The sequence below is a fragment of the Lucilia sericata genome, unplaced genomic scaffold (genome assembly GCF_015586225.1).
Source record: "Lucilia sericata isolate MDLA Ls3-8-SP2 unplaced genomic scaffold, ASM1558622v1 Contig000007F_arrow, whole genome shotgun sequence".
Taxonomy (NCBI): Eukaryota; Metazoa; Arthropoda; class Insecta; order Diptera; family Calliphoridae; genus Lucilia; species Lucilia sericata.
The window spans coordinates 697,914-714,935 of NW_023994048.1; positions in this window are offsets into that span (position 1 = coordinate 697,914).

Genomic DNA, 17,022 nt, shown 5'->3' on the forward strand with positions numbered 1-17,022 from the left:
TCAAATATGGTACAATCCTAGTTAAATTTGGTTAAGGCATTGAAGTTTATATAAAATGTATGCAGAATTTCGTAGCGATGATGTTACCCTCAAAATGGCTACATTTTATTATCTGGGAGTCCTCGTATGGGTATCGGGTGTAATATTGATTTATTCTATACTCCACATTACGATTTCCGTGTTCTTACTTGTCTTATCGGTGTAGAATTAACATATATTTTATTGTTTTCATGAAATTACCAGGAGATAGTAGGAAGTCATAGTGATAGTCATGACTTAGTCAGAGAGCGGTTCTGAACCGAATTGTATACTATAATGTGCGGATGTAGAACTATTATTTTTGAGTGTGACAATCATCAGTGCAAATGTATAATACCCTCTCCACTGAAGTGATGTTGCATATAATAGCAGTAATGCACATAATATGGTATTATCGTTTCTAGGTAACAATAGGGTAACAAATACTGATTACCAGAATTAAATATTTTTTCTTTCTTTAAAAACAAGTAAAATTGATCCAGCTTAGTTAAAAATTGGAGTCATATAAACTCCAAAAATTTTTAAAGATTCACATTAATCGCTTTTCTGTTTTATGAAACCTAATAATAATGTACTCAAACGAAAAAAACCGAATACTCTATTTTACTTATTTACTCCTGCATGTTTCTTTTACATTATAGAAAATCTTCCAGATAAAAGTATTTATTTAGTTTAAACAACAATAAGAATACAAGCAAAAGACCAGAAGTAAAATAAAACGACGTAAAAGAAATTTTTACTAAGATCTTATTTAATGCGGCTAAGCCTTTTTCCTAAACATAACTTTATATACATATGTACATATGTATTTTGTCTATTATTCAAAGTGTAATTTTGTTTTGTACTAGCGAGTGATATTGCCAGTGCTGAACATCTTTTACAATATTTATATGCACAAGAACTCTTATTGTTCAACTCGTATACAATAGTTATACTACTTATGTATAAACTTATTATATAGACATATATATCCATATACTACTATTTTTGTATTTATTTACAATAGTATATATGAGTATTTATATTTATTTATAATAATGGCATAGTGCATTTGTGCGATAAAGAAATGAAAAAGGTTAAGGGACTTTAGAAATCATATGTGTGTTAAATAATACTGACTACAATACAATAAACTCAAGGAGCAGTTATTTCAAATAAATTCTAAGCACAATGCAACAAACCTTATTGTAGATATAAGAAGCATTAAGTAAAATTTTATGAAATTTAAACAATGAACCATTAAGAATATATATGAAATAAGTCTTTATTTGGATTTTTGTGAAGTTTAGTGTAAGTTTATTCTCACAGCTTAAAAACTAAAAGTTTTTAAACACAATTTTGATGACAATTCGTTGGAATCCTATTAATTTTGGAAGGAATAGGTTTATTATTTCAGCCCCCAGTCAAGCCATAAGTCATCAGACCACAGTTTTAACAGTTATAACTGTTTTTATCACCAATTTTATGAGAATCAGTCTATTTCATCCTCCCCGCATATAAGGTCCCATCAAAAAAAGACTTTAACGCTCATTACTGGCTTAAAAATAGGTGTGTAGCAATGAAATTCGACATAAATAAGTTTCATATGAGCAAAAATATCTCTACTGCATTTTATGAGGGTCGGCTAATAATTGACCTTACCCCCATATAAGGTCCTTTTCAGAAAATTACTTTAACGCTCATTACTGGCTTCAAAATTCGACCTAAACAAGTTTAGAGTGAAGCAAAATCGCTCTACTACATTTTATGATGATCAGTCCATAATTGAACCTTCACCTCATATATAAAGTCACCATCAGAAAAGTACGAGTACAGTGATGAAAATAACATAAAAAAGTTTTATAGGAACATAATGCTTCATTCCGAATATGATAAGGATTTGTCTATAACAACCGTAGTCCCTATATGAGGCCCCTATAAAGGATTGTATACAGGTCCATAAATAGGTCAAAATTATAATAAATTTATCATCTGTACAATCAATTCAGTGCTCACGACAATTTAAATTTATCTTGAACTTACACAGAGGGAAAAAGAAATATACACGCCTGGTACCAAATTGACACCAAACTATTTATAATTTTTCAATACCATCCGTTGTTAAAGTATATACATACGTACGACAACACTATGTAATGTTGACAACATTGCAACAATTCGTTATCAAAATCTAAATTTTATACACATCCGTTGTCTAAATGTTAACAAACGTGGTAAACTCACTATTGACAAACAATCCGTTGACATAGTGTTGTCGTACGTATGTATATACTTTGACAACGGATGTTATTGAAAAATTATAAACTCTTTGGTGTCAATTTGGTACCAGGCATGAATATTTCCTTTTCACTCTGTGTAGCAATTGCTTTGTGAGCCCTACTAATTTTGTAATGTCAATACATTTGTATATCTATTGAAGTACTAATAATATCAATATTTTTGTGTGTCTTTTTCTTCTATGACGATAAAAATAAATATGTATTTTACAAGAAAAAGAAATTTACATAGAAGAAAAAATATACAACAATATTATTTTTTACACAAAGTTTTAATTCAAAATAAAATCACACATGATTGATTTCAATAATTAACTTTTTGAAAGATGAAAGATTATGATTTATATTTAAATTTAAAAGAAATGATAAGTAAAATCATGTTTAAACAAAAAAAAGGAAGCTACAGTATTGTAAAAAATAAATAAAGGTTTGTGGAGATTGCTGATTATATTTGGAGTAAATAAAAAATAAAATGTGAAAGGAAATTATTGTCATTATTGTAAGGAAAAGAGCCGCCATCTTACGCCAAAGTTGCCAGAAGTAGGCACCGGGACGATCTCTGCTATGCAGTTTACGATGCCGGTAATCCGACAGGCAAAATTCCAATAGACCAACAGAGTAAAATAGAAGACCTGGTCAACAATAAGATAGTGGACCATGAAATCGCTTCAAAGGGCAAACAACCAATAGAGAGCGAGAGCTGCGAGTTCAGCATGGGCGTGATGTTGATGAGGTTGGCATCTCACCAATGTGTTAGCACCCTAAAGAACTTGGTGGAAAGTATCCCTCCTCCCTGGGACGGCGCTAGGCTGGGACTGGCAAAGAAGAGCGAGCTTCCGGTGCTCCTAAAGTCCACTGTCTACATAAAAGGATGGGGCAGTAAACTGGCTAATGAACGTATACTGGAAATTCTTGGAGGTCAAAATGCTGAGCTGGCCGTGGAAAAATGGGATGTCTTTTACAGGAAAGAAGAACCTGAGGAAACTTTATTTGTAATAGGTATCGACCAGAAATCCATGGCTAGTCTTGCCAAGAATAAAGGAAGGGCTTACTTCGCCTCTAAATCTGTCATATTCAAAATTGGGAAGGTGCCGATTGGAAGGGCTGTTACAACAAGCCTCGAAAAGGACACTAAAAAACCTAAGACCACAGCATCAGTATCCACTACTGATAACGTTGAGGAGTCAAATCCTAAAATCGAGGAATTTACCATTAACTCGCCAGAAGAAAGTGTAGTTGCCCTTTCCAAAATTGGGAAGGCGCCGATTGAAAGGGCTGTCAAAACCGGCCCCGACAAGGACACTAAAACACCTAAGACAGTACCCAAAGCATCATTAGCAAGTACTAGCAATGTTGAGGAGTCAAATCCTAAAAGCGAGGAGGAAATCACTCACCCGCCAGAAGACAGAACAGCAATGCTCTCCAGAATTGGGAATGTGTCTATTAAAAATATTGCTATTCCTATGCCTCATAAGGACACCGCAGTGCCATCAACAGTACTCACTGCATTAATAGCCACTTCAGGCTATCCGGAGGAGTCAAATCCAAAGAGCGAGGAGGTGACCACCAACTCGCTGGAAGACAGTTTAATGGATGACCATGATTGAGGTTATCCAAATAAACCTCCATCGGAGCGAGACAGCTACCAACGCTCTGATGGCTAAAATCAACACAGGTAAAATACATATAGCTTTAATCCAGGAACCTTGGACGATTCGCAACAAGGTTTCTGGATTAAATCACGTAAATTTCCAACTTTTCTACGCTGATACAGGATCTCGCCCGAGAACATGTATCTTATGTCACAAGAACTTATGTTTTCTCCTCTCAACGGGATTATCAACATCGGATGCAACGGTGCTGAAGCAAGGTCGTGGCAACATATTCCTTGCATCTATTTACCTGCCTTTCGATTCTCCGACACTACCACCAACGTCGGATCTGATGAAACTGGTTGAAGAGGCACAAAGGAAAAATAAGAAAATTGTAATAGGTTGTGATGCCAACTCGCATCATGTAGCTTGGGGTAGTACAAACACCAATCGCAGGGGACAAGCCCTCATGGATTTCTTTAATACTAAAGACTTGATAACATTGAACTTAGGTAATAAAGCTACCTTCGTCAATAGAATCAGAGAAGAAGTATTAGATATAACTATATGTTCAGAAGAGCTTATAAACGAAATTCAGGATTGGAGAGTTTCGGACGAGCACTCCTTTTCTGATCATCGGTACATAAGATTCAAAATACTAAGGCCACCACCAAAGACGATAAAGTTTCGGAATAAGTCTAAAACTAATTGGACAATGTTCGGGACCTTACTAAAGAACCGTTTAGGTCAGGACACTTTTCAATGTCGAAATAAAGAGGATATAGATGCCAAAGTGGAAACGTTCACAAGTGCCCTGGTTGAATCGTTCGAGGACAGCTGCCCTCTGCGAGAGCGGAGATCTGCCCAGGAAAAACCCTGGGTAACTGGGGAGATCCGGAACCTTGGGAAGACTCTTCGCAAACTATTTAACCGGGCACGGCGTAAAAAGACCGCAGTATACTGGGATGAGTATCGTAATAAACTTGGTGAATATAAGAAAATCGTTCGAAAAGCCAAACGAGACTCCTGGAAACTTTTCTGTGAACAGGTAGATAGCGTAAATGACGTATCGAAGATAAAAAAAATCCTATCCAAAACTCATGTCCAACCGGAATCTATGATCGATGACACGGGCAGGAGGCTTGAGGATATGGAGGAGACAATGAAACTCCTAATGGATTCTCATTTCCCACCCGGTATATCGAATAACATAGATGAACCGATATTGGAGGAAGGGGAGGGTAACACGGAAATAGTTATTACAACTGACATGGTGAAAGGGGCAATCAAGAGCTTTGCTCCCTATAAAGCTGCAGGACCGGATGGAATTTTCCCGGCACTTTTGCAGATGGAGGCGGGACTGGTTTCCGTACATCTGTCACAGATATTCACTGCATGCTTAAAATTGGCATATACCCCAGTTAAATGGCAGGATGCAAGGGTAATATTTATACCCAAACCAGGGAAACCTAGCTATGCGACACCTAAGTCCTATCGACCGATAAGTCTTACGTCCTTCCTACTTAAAACCTTGGAACGGATAGTCGATAGCATGGTTAAAAGCAGCATACCATACAATGACCTTAAATATAAGCAGCATGCTTATGTAAAGGGACGATCGGTGGAAACCGCTTTAAATGAAGTTGTCCACTACATAGGTGAATCTTTCGATAGCAAACTGTATACACTGGCAGTATGCATTGACATCGAAGGCGCTTTCAATAACGTGCACACTGATACCCTTATCCAATCCCTAGACCAGTTTTATGTTGACCGGGTGCTCCGTAACTGGATCAACTACATGCTAAGGAACAGATGGATAAGCTGCGAGATGTACGATATAACTATCAGGAAAAAGGTATTTCGCGGTATACCACAGGGTGGCATTTTGTCACCTTTACTCTGGGTCACCACGATTAATAGCCTCCTAAGGACCCTAACCGAGAAAGGACTTAGACCTGTCTGCTATGCAGACGATGTCGTAATACTTTTAAAGGGAAAGGATCCAAATTACTTGTGTAGAAGAGCTGAGGAGGCTCTGAATACGGCCTTGAGCTGGGCTCAACCGAGAGGCCTCAATGTTAACCCGGCGAAGACGGAAATCTGTCTTTTCACAAGAAAGACAAAAATTTCTACATATACTGAACCTTGCTTCTTGGGCAAGAAGATACCGGTGACAGACAAAGTTAAGTACTTAGGTGTAATACTTGACCGGAAATTAAAATGGAGACACCACATAGAGGATAGGATCAACAAGGCACATCGGTGCTGGGCGATATGTAGGAGAACCATAGGCATGAAATGGGGTCTTAGTCCTACTATGACAAATTGGCTTTATAAAAGTGTAATTAGACCAATTCTAGCTTATGCTTCAATAATCTGGTGGACTGCTTTGGACAAAAAGTGTAATATCAAACTACTACAGGGAGTTCAGCGTACATGCTGCTTGGGTATAAGTGGTGCCATGTGTACTACTTCAACCAAGGCTCTGGAAACGTTGCTAGATATTCCACCCATTGAAACATATATAAGATATGAGGCGGCGCTTACAGCCGAACGGCTCTTTACTTTAGGCGAACTGGCCAAAAACGGTTATAGGACACGTCATCAATGTATACTGGACACATTGGAAGGTTATACACATTCATCGGACGTGCCTGATCGCATACCAGACACTGAATATGTCGGAAACTTTGAAACGCTAATCCCAGATAGAATGTCTTGGTCAAGCGGAACATTAGAGCAAATACCAGTAGGAATCCGTTGCTACACGGATGGCTCTAAATTAGGGGACAAAGTGGGTCTGGGGTTCTATATTGAAGACCCAGAAACAGAAATATACCACCGTTTACCTAATCATAACACAAGCTTCCAGGCAGAAGTACGAGCAATAACGGAATGTGTAAATTGGATTAGAATAAATATGGCGCCCACAGGGCTTAATATATTTACCGACAGCCAGAAGACCGTATTGGATTGTAAGAAAGCTTTAACTGAATACTCTCCCAGAGGTAAGGTTCACATCATATGGGTACCAGGCCACTCGGGAGTAATCGGCAACGAAAGGGCGAATGTAATAGCTTTAAAGGGAAGGGAGCTCGATGTAGTTAACCTGACAAACGCAAAACCATTCGACGCAACAAAAGCTGAATTAAAAATATGGATGAGAGAATCCCATAAGGCCTCTTGGAATAATGAAACGGTGGGTAGAACCACAAAGATTCTATGGGGTGACCCTGATGAGAGCAAGACGAGAAATCTTCTCAAAATGAGCAAGTCTGAGGTTAGTATGATGGTACGTATTCTAAGTGGACACACAGGATTACGAGCACATCTATACAAAATTGGACGTGCGAATTCAGACGAATGTAGAGCATGTGGAGAGGACAGTGAAACTCTGGAGCACTTTCTTTGCCATTGTCAGGCATTCGTCGAAGTTAGATCCAAGTATCTTGGAAGTGATGTTATTCCGGAAATAACATTCTTAACCAACACCGATTGGAAGATTCTTAGGAATTACGTCCAGGAAACTGAGTTTCTGAACATTCAGTAAACAATTTTTTTTTTTTTTTTTTTTTTTTTTTCTTGAATTGGAGCGCACAACAGGCCCGATAGTGGCCTAGGTGTATTTCTTCGGATTTGATGTAGTATACATCCTCCTATCAACCTAACCTAACCTAACCTAACCTAAATTATTGTCATAATACATACCTACATTTTTACAACTAATGCATTTAATTAATATGTATTTAAATTTCAAATTTTGGAATATTTTTGATATATTAGATTTAACTGAAAATTTTAAGTCTATTTAAACTAAACTGTTTTGAAATACTATACTACCGTATTTTTAGCAGTGATTCATTTTTATACGCAAACTATACAATTTTATTACATAAAATCAGATAATGGTCACATTACTAATAGCCTCAAGTCCAAAAAATAATCTGAACAAAAAAACTTTATATTGTAACAAAGACTAAGTAGTAGAAAAAACTAAAAAAACTGTATATGTATGTTCCTTGCTTGCATGAGACACGCAATTTTTAATAAATAATTATTTAAAACACTTTAGATGAAATTTGTTAAGACTTCCTAGAATTGTTGGCAACAGGCAACAACCCACAGATAGCAGCAGCAACAGCATCAAAGTTAACTAAATTGCAAACATGCCATTTTAAAGAATCACTAAAGTGAAAAAGAAGAAAGAATGTTTGCCACAAAGGTAGGCTTTAATCATCATTGGCAATGCTATGCAACACATATTATGCATTTTCATATTTTATGTTTAGTTTAGAATTCACTGGTACAAGCAGAATACAGCTATAATGAAGTTTCCAATAAGAAATGATGCGAAAACCAACAATGATGAATGATCTTTATCATGATGTATGTATATAGACTGAACTTATGTGCCTCAATAGATAGAGATGGTATATGTTGCAACATCAGGTTTAAATGAGCGTTTGTGTATGCAGTTATAAAAAAGTGTGGCTTTTGTGAAAACAAGTAAAATAAACGACAACTACTTGTAGTGATTAAGTGCATGACTTGAGCTGTTCGTTTCCTTTTTTTATTTTTTGGTAACATTGCGTTGAAATCAACAGCATCGTATGCCACTTAAAATCACAGAAACGTTGAGTAACAAAAGTAACAACAATTTCCAATCGATTGCCTAGAAGACTGTATCTGTAGTATGTAGCTAATGACTACCAAAAGCAATTTCATTTAGATTTATTCAAACTTACTGCTGAACTATATGAAAACAGAGCAGAAAAAATACGAAATAAAAAAAAAACATAACCTGACTGCCATCAACACCGCACAACATTTGTCACAAGTTTGCTGAAGCAATGTTCATCAAATGGTAACTATTGGTTTCCGATGATACAAGTATCTCAACTTCGTCTGCTATCAGTTAACAAAGATTTCAACTTAACAAGCTATTGGGTATTCAACAACTATTGAAACAGCAAAAGCAATAGCATCAACAACAACTTCTTCTATAACTTACTTGCCTTAACTGTAACAAGATTTTAGTGCAAGACTGCGACAGCGATTGAACAAGAACAACAATAGCAACAACTACGTTTGCAAATAAATCGACCGTAGTTCAATTAATAAAAATCACTCGTTGGTCTTTTGCATAATTAAACATCCTACGGCTTTATAAGTATTGTATGGTTTAAATATTTAATGGATTTCCTTCGGCAATATGCACATTTACATACATACATACATATGTATATGCATAAATACTGAAACTTACAATATACCACGATTTTTTATCTTTTAATAGGTGTGAACACAACAATTAGTGTTTTCATTAATATATGCAAGAAAAGGTAGCATTGACTTGAAGCATTGTTGTGGTATTGTTTAATACGACATTGAGTTTCCGTTGAAGAATTATTTTAAAATATTTTACTTTTATTACAAACCAGTTAATAGTTATGATTAATCGATCACCACTCATAACATAATTTGCGATAATAAATCATGGGATCGGTCACTTAACTAAATATGTTTTATGATACTCTTATTGTGATCGGCTTAGTAAAGTTTAATTCTGGTAGATATTGCTTTGATATAGCGCGTTGCTGTTATTGTTTGGTGAAAAATCTTTGAGAGAACAAAATGTGGAAGGTATTAAAAATAGTTTGTGTACCTACCTTAACATATTTAGATGAGTGATATATTTTCTAAGCTATTCAGATCGTAAAAATGATCATGATCGCTTACAAATAGGAAGTTATATAAGATCGCTTTTTGTCTGTTCAAACCAGGAAAGATTTGTCGATTTGTCGTCTGTTGAAAACGAAACGGTCCCCAAACAAGTGACCACAATGTCACTTAAATATGTTTATTATACTACAGTCGTAATCATAAGGTAGCCTACATATAAAATCTAATAAAGAGTGTAAAAAAATTACAAAAAAAAATCGATTCATAAAGCCCTGCATTTTTATGTATCGGGCAGATCCTTTCTGAACACCTTTCGTCAAGGAGTTACGAATACTGCGCAACCTCCTATACGATTTTTGTGACATTTTCTGACCGAATTCGAATACGAAATTATCAACATGTATGTATGTATATTTTGAGAAGGGTAACATATACATATTTCAAACATATATTTCGGTTAGGATATACATATGTATGTATAAAATTCATCATAGCCGAATGTAACGATCTTATTTATCAAAACAATTTTGTAAAGAAACATTTCAAAGGCTTAAATTTACAAAAGAATTAAATATTAAGCAATCATTTTCAACAAACAGTAAATTTTATAAATTTTTCTACATAAAATAGAAACTATAGAACTTATTTCATTGAAAATAATAAAAGTATGCACTTGTATGTATTTATACGAATACAAATTCATCATCATTGAAAATAAATATAAAATATAATACAATTGCGAATACAAAGTAAAATTTAAGCAGCTTATTTCAAATATCGTATCGCAGTTAAAACAAAGAATTTTATTTTCACAAGACTTTTCTTTTAATTACATACTTATGGTATGATAGTTTGGTTGGTGTTAGTGTTTTTATGGTGGTGTAATTGATAAGTAAATAAAATTTTTGTTCTAATTATTTGACTTCTTATAAAAATCATGTTAATGATCTTTCTGGAAATGAATTTAATTTTCATTTAATTAATAAAGTAAGGTAATATTTTTAAATTACCTGCACATTTATTCATAACTCAATTTTGTTACATATTTTTATACCCACCAACAAAAGAGAAGGGGGTATATTATTTTTGTCATTCCGTTCGTATCACATTGAAATTTTGGTCATAGACCCACAAAAGTATATAATATATTCTGGGTCCTTATTAAATTCTAAAACTATCTATCCTTGTCCGTCCATCTGTCTGTTGAAAACACGAAAGAATCCGAACGGAAGGAGATATAGGTAAGGTTTATTAGGTATTGAAAAGGGGCAATATTGGTTTTCGCATAGCCATCCTTACAAGTGGGCCCCTGAATAACGGCGTTATCAGTCATAACTATTTTAAAAATAATGGTATAACAATGAAAGTCGGCATAAATAAGTTTCATATGAGCCAGAAGCTCTCTACCAAATATTATGAACATCGGTCAATAATTGACCGTACCCCCCATAAAAGGTCCCCTTCAGAAAATTACTTTAACGCTCATTACTGGCTAAAAAATACGAGTATAGCGATGAAATTCGACATATAAAAGTTTCATATGAGCCAAAATCTCAGTAGCACATTTTGTGGGGATCGGTCCATAATTGATCCTACACCCCTCATAAGATCCCCTTCAGAAAATGACTTTAACGCTCATTATTGGATAAAAAATACGAGCATAGCGATGAAATTCGAAACAAGAAATTTTCTTACAAGCAAAAATCTCTCAAACTAATTTTATTGAGGATTTGGTCCATAATTGACACCACTCCCATACATATAAGGTGCCCTTTAGAAAATGACTTTTACCCGCATTACTGACTTAAAAATACGAGTATAGCGATAAAACTCAACACAAATAAATTTAAACGAGCCAAAATCAGTCAACCGATCATATATGGGGATCGGTCCGTAATTGACTCTCCATATAAGGCCCCCTTCAGATTAGCGTAAAAGTTTACGTTAATATAAAAGTGCGAGTACAGCAATGAAATTCGAAACAAATAAGTGCTGTATGAACCAAAATCTAAGTATGCTCCAAATTTTAGCACAATCGGTCTATACATAAAAAATATATTTTTTTGGAATGATCCAGGATAATTTGTGAAAATAATATATCTCCTATTTTTTTTTTTATGGGCCTCAAAAATTCTGTAATTTTGTGCTGATTGCGGGAAAAATAATCTTAAAATTTTTGTAGAGTACTTTTGGTCTATTCTAAATATCACCCTGATGTTGATGGGGGGTATATAAGATTCGGCATAACCGAATATAATACTCTTACATGTTTTTAATTACTTTTGAATTTCAACTCGAAATTTGCTTGATTTTGACTTTGTTTCAATACACTTAAAGAAAGTACTATTTTGTATTTAAACAGTGCTACCAATTTGTACGGCTTTCTACGGTGTAGTGCTGAAATAGTAAATTCATATTGTTAACTTTATTGAATCATTGACAGTATGAATTAGAATATAAATAATAATACGATACAGTCTAATCTCTATCTCTCTATCTGAACAAAAATTAACTTTGTAAAAAGTGCTATATGTGTAAATCCTATAAGTTTTGTATTTTCTCATAAAATAAACACAAAAATTGTTATATAAAATTGTAAATACATATAAATATTTTGCATTAAAGAGCGAAATAAAAATAAAACTCTTCTAATTTATTCATTGAAAATTACATACATACATCCATACATAATGAAAAACCTGAAAAGTAGTAATCAATCCAATAAAAATTTTAACAAAGAATAATGGTTTTTAATAAAATGTAACAAAAACACACTTTTTAATGCAAAAATTTGATAAAAATAAGTAATATGAAATATTCCAATTAGTATACCTTATACATAACTACATGCATATAATATATTTAAAACTACTTGCTTGAAATAAAAGAAAATTATACGATGCATTGTTTGTAGCATTATTATCTTTATAAGAAGCATCCATTCATTCACTCACTCATTCATTTATTTATTCCTTTAGTACTTTTGTTAGTTCGAACATTCGTTCTCCCCTTTTGCATGTAAATCATGATTTATTACAATAAATTTTAATTCAAAGCTATTACCGCATTGATTTCGTGAAAAAAAGAAAGAAATCTCAAACATACAACCAAGACCCTGCAATTGGAGTAAAAGGGATAACGTTATTCTTAGGAGTAAGCTAGTGTTTGGTTAAGAAATGGAAAAATACAATTTTATAAGAAATCCAATTTGACTTAAAGGCATATGGAATAATTTAAGTTTTTTTTCTCCTTTTGTTTTTCATTTCTTTTTGTTTTTGCAAAATTTCTCATTGAACATCTTCAGTGTTTGCAGAAAATTTGTGTTTTGTTTCAGGTTTCTTTTTCTTCGTTCTTTCTTGCGATTTTAGAGAACAAATATAACCCAGATGTGCTTTCAATTCTAATAAAAGGTATATAAATGTATATATCTACAAATGGGATTTTTTCCCCACTTTTCCGATTTTCATTTCAAAAATATACATATAGTTATTCATACACAGATGAATGTATGTGTGCATAAAACATTGAAGATTATGTGCGTGAAATAAGTTGTGTAATTTGCAGCATAGTGGTCTGATTTCAATTGTAAGAAAATGTACAGTGGCAACAAAAATTTTTTATGTAAAACATTTTCAAAAAAAGTTTTCACACAAATCTATATTTAAAGTATGTAGTTCTTCTTGACATTAAGGATATAAAGTAGTGAGACTTGTAAATGAAGACCGATAACTAATTGAGTCCGATAGATTGTTGTATTAACAGTTGGATATAAGTAATTTATCTCAACCGGATGGAATGTAATACAGACAACATCTGTGTTGAAATCACCAAAAGCCCAAACGAGAGGATTTACATCTCCGTAATTTATCTGTTAGATTATTTTAGAAAAAACAAGTAAGAGTGTTATATTCGGCCATGCCGAATCTTATATACCCACCATCAAATCTTTGCCGAAAAGGAATGCTTCCTTAAATAAACTTTGATATATACGAACCGATGCTTTTGTTATTGTTGAAAAAATTTTGTAATTCATTAGTTCTATGTTGAATTTTATGATCATATATCGATATTAATATGAACATTTGGAAGAGGGCCTTTATGAGGGCTTAAGTATGGACCGTGCTTTAAAACCAAATCGTTTTTGTCCAATTTTTATAACCAAAAACTGTCTTTTTTTGTTATTTGGGTTATAGGGAGGGTAGAGTAGGTTTAGCCAATAATTATTTGTTCGAATTTTATCAAGGTACTCGTATCTATAATTCAGTTATGAGGTTTAAAGTAATTTTATGAATGAAACCGATAATGGGGGGGTTGCGTCAGTTATCGACCGATCCTCATCAAATTCAGTTGAAAAATTTCAGATCTTATAAAACTACCGTAATTGTACGAACTCGTTTACACATTTTCTGATGTGGACCTTATTAGAGCGATCTTCATAAACTTTTATACATAAATTATCTTTTGCAAATAAGTTCTTTATTTCGACTAAGTCGTATTTTTGAGTAACTAATGACATATTTATGTCGGATGTCATAGCTATAGTCGTATTTTTAAAACAGTAATGCCAGTTAAAGCTTTTTTTCGGGGGTCCACTTGTATGGAGGCTATCGGAAAACGTGGACCGATATTACCCATTTACATAAATAAACCTTACCTATAAGAAATATTTGTGCACAATTTCAATCCTCTACCTTTTTCAGTTCGGACTCTTCGTGCTTTCAACAGACGTACTTACGGGCGGACATACATACATTGCTAGATCGTCTTAGAATTCAATAAGACCCAGAATATATATACTCTTGTGGGTCTATGACCAATATTTCGATGTGTTACAAACGGAATGACAAAATCAATATACCCCCCTACTTTTTTGATGTTGGGTATAAAAAGAAGAATTTTTATGAGTTTAAGAAATCGAAATCAATATACTTTAGTTTTTTCATTGTGTTATAATATTATTATTTGGCCCACTGTAAAAGTGAGATTGCACGATTATTTGAATGTTTGAGAAAACGCGTATGGTAATCCTTTTCATTATTTTTCAAACGACATCTTCAACACAACCAAGAATTTTTTACTTTTCTACAATTCTTTCACTACAATTTTTTGTTCTTTCTGATTTTTATTCTCTTTTCTTTTACCTAATATATGCATTTGCGTATAAGTGAATGTGTTTCTTTGAAAGTTTTTTTTTATTAAATTTAAAGCTCAGTGGAACAGTGTCCTGATGGTGAAAATCCATTATGGTAATACGTGTGTTATAAAGCAACAGCGGTAACAACAACTGCAACCATAGCAATAAAGAAAATAAAACGAACCAAACACTGATCTATGTTCGGATGTTTGTATGAGTTCAAAAAATGTTTTCTGTGTGAAACAAAAAAGGGATACGATTTTAAAAATAAGGACAAGTGTAAAAGATTGGCATTGCTATGAATAAAACGTTGTATAAATGTTCAATGAATGCTAACCAATGGTTCAGTTGAATTGTTCAGTGTGTTTTTTGTCTTCTAGATGGTTCATTGGTTTTAGTTCTATGCTACTGCTTAGGTTGGTGTTGACTTCACACTAGAGATGAGCGACTTTTTCACGACTATAACGGTAATTCACTGGTAACTATTGTGACTGAAATTATAAAATAAAATAATATTGAAATTTTGTAATCATTTAGATTTTGCAAAAAAAATGTATTTTTGCAGTATATCGGCAGTTGAAAAAACTCCAAAACATAATATTGTATTAGTTCTTAATAAAATAACTTTGATTTTGGTCACTGTTTGCATTCACTTCCTTTAGAAATTAGTGGTATGCTCATCTCTACTTAACATTTCTGTATCTGAAGATTCATGAAAAGAAATTTAACGAAGATTTATGAGCATTGAATGTGCTAAGTATATGGTTCTTTTCAAACTTTATTTCCTGTTCCTTTTTTTATAATGCGAGTGCGAGTCTTACACTCATCCTTTTGTTAAGCTTATTTTACTTTTCGTATGATTTTCAATTAATGTATATTTTTCACATTGGTCCGACAATGTTTTATGTTTCAGCATCAAGTTTTCTCTAAGCGACTTTCTTCAATGTAATTAATTAAATGGTGGGAAGGAAAAGATTTTCTAGAGAATAACCACTATAAAATATTTAAATGTCTCTTTGTTTTAAGACACGTCTTTAATGTCACTTAGAATTGGGGGCAACTAGGACTATAAGTAAGGGATAGCAATGAATCTTAATAAGTGTAACTTTTGTAAAACTGAATTTGTGTTTCTGTTCTTGTAATTTGGTGTAAAAAGAGACTTTGCCCAAAAGTTATTGTCAAATCGTGTTTCATAGAAAGGTGAATATTTCATATTAATTTTATATAACTTGGACAAACGTTTGCTTAATTTTTAACCAAAAAAAAAAAAATATTGATTTTTTTGGTGTTCATATTTTTCATGTAATTTTTTATATGAACGACAACTTATGAGCATTGGTCCTTACACACAAAATTTTAAGAAGTATTCTTCTCTTCTTTTAAATATAAAATGATAATCTGATCAGCCACAAATCTACTCAAAACAAAAATAAATTGCATTACAACTCAACAGTGACAAGCTACTGCAGAAAAGGAATGCTAAATATTTTATTTGTATTTATTATTTCATTATCCCTACAAGATTTTATGCTCTAAGTCTATTTAGGTAGTTATACTTAAGAATAATATATACAAAATTTTTATTTCTTGTTCTTTAAAGTTTGTATTTTCATTAGTTATTTATCTTATTGTATAAATTTCTTTGCTTTTGTTTCGTTTTTCGGTTACTAGACAACCTTAATTCATTAGTTTACATACCATTGTACTATATCATTTGGTCTGTTGGTTTTTAAAATCTTGATACTGTTTTCGTGTTTTTTTTTTCTTGTTGTTCTATGGTTGGTATTTTTGTCCTTAACAATTTATCTTCTGGCGAAGGTTCTGTTTGCATCTTTAACAATAAATTCTTGTTTTGCTTTAACAAACAAAAAATGCTCAAGTCAATTAATAATTACTGTGATTTCTACAACAACATGTTGCAAGTAAAGTCAAATTGTGTGTAGATTTTCAAGTAGATTTCTGTTTCTTTATTTATTTCAGTTATAAATGCATATATACAATACAATATACAATTGTATATATACATACGTATATGTACGTTATATTTGTATCTATGAGTATTAGGTATTTGGCAAGCACTAGGGTGGCGACAAAAAAGAATTTGAAACCAAAATGTTCAAACCGAAAATGAAAATTTACTTAGTTCATTGTGAGATATCATTTCTCACCATTTAGTGAGCTTTGACAGAATGGATAAAATTGTCTATTTGTACGCTCTTTTGAATTTTAGTGGATAATTATGATAGCTTAAGTGTTCTTGAATTGAATTGTGGTTTTAAAATATTTCTAGGACGTA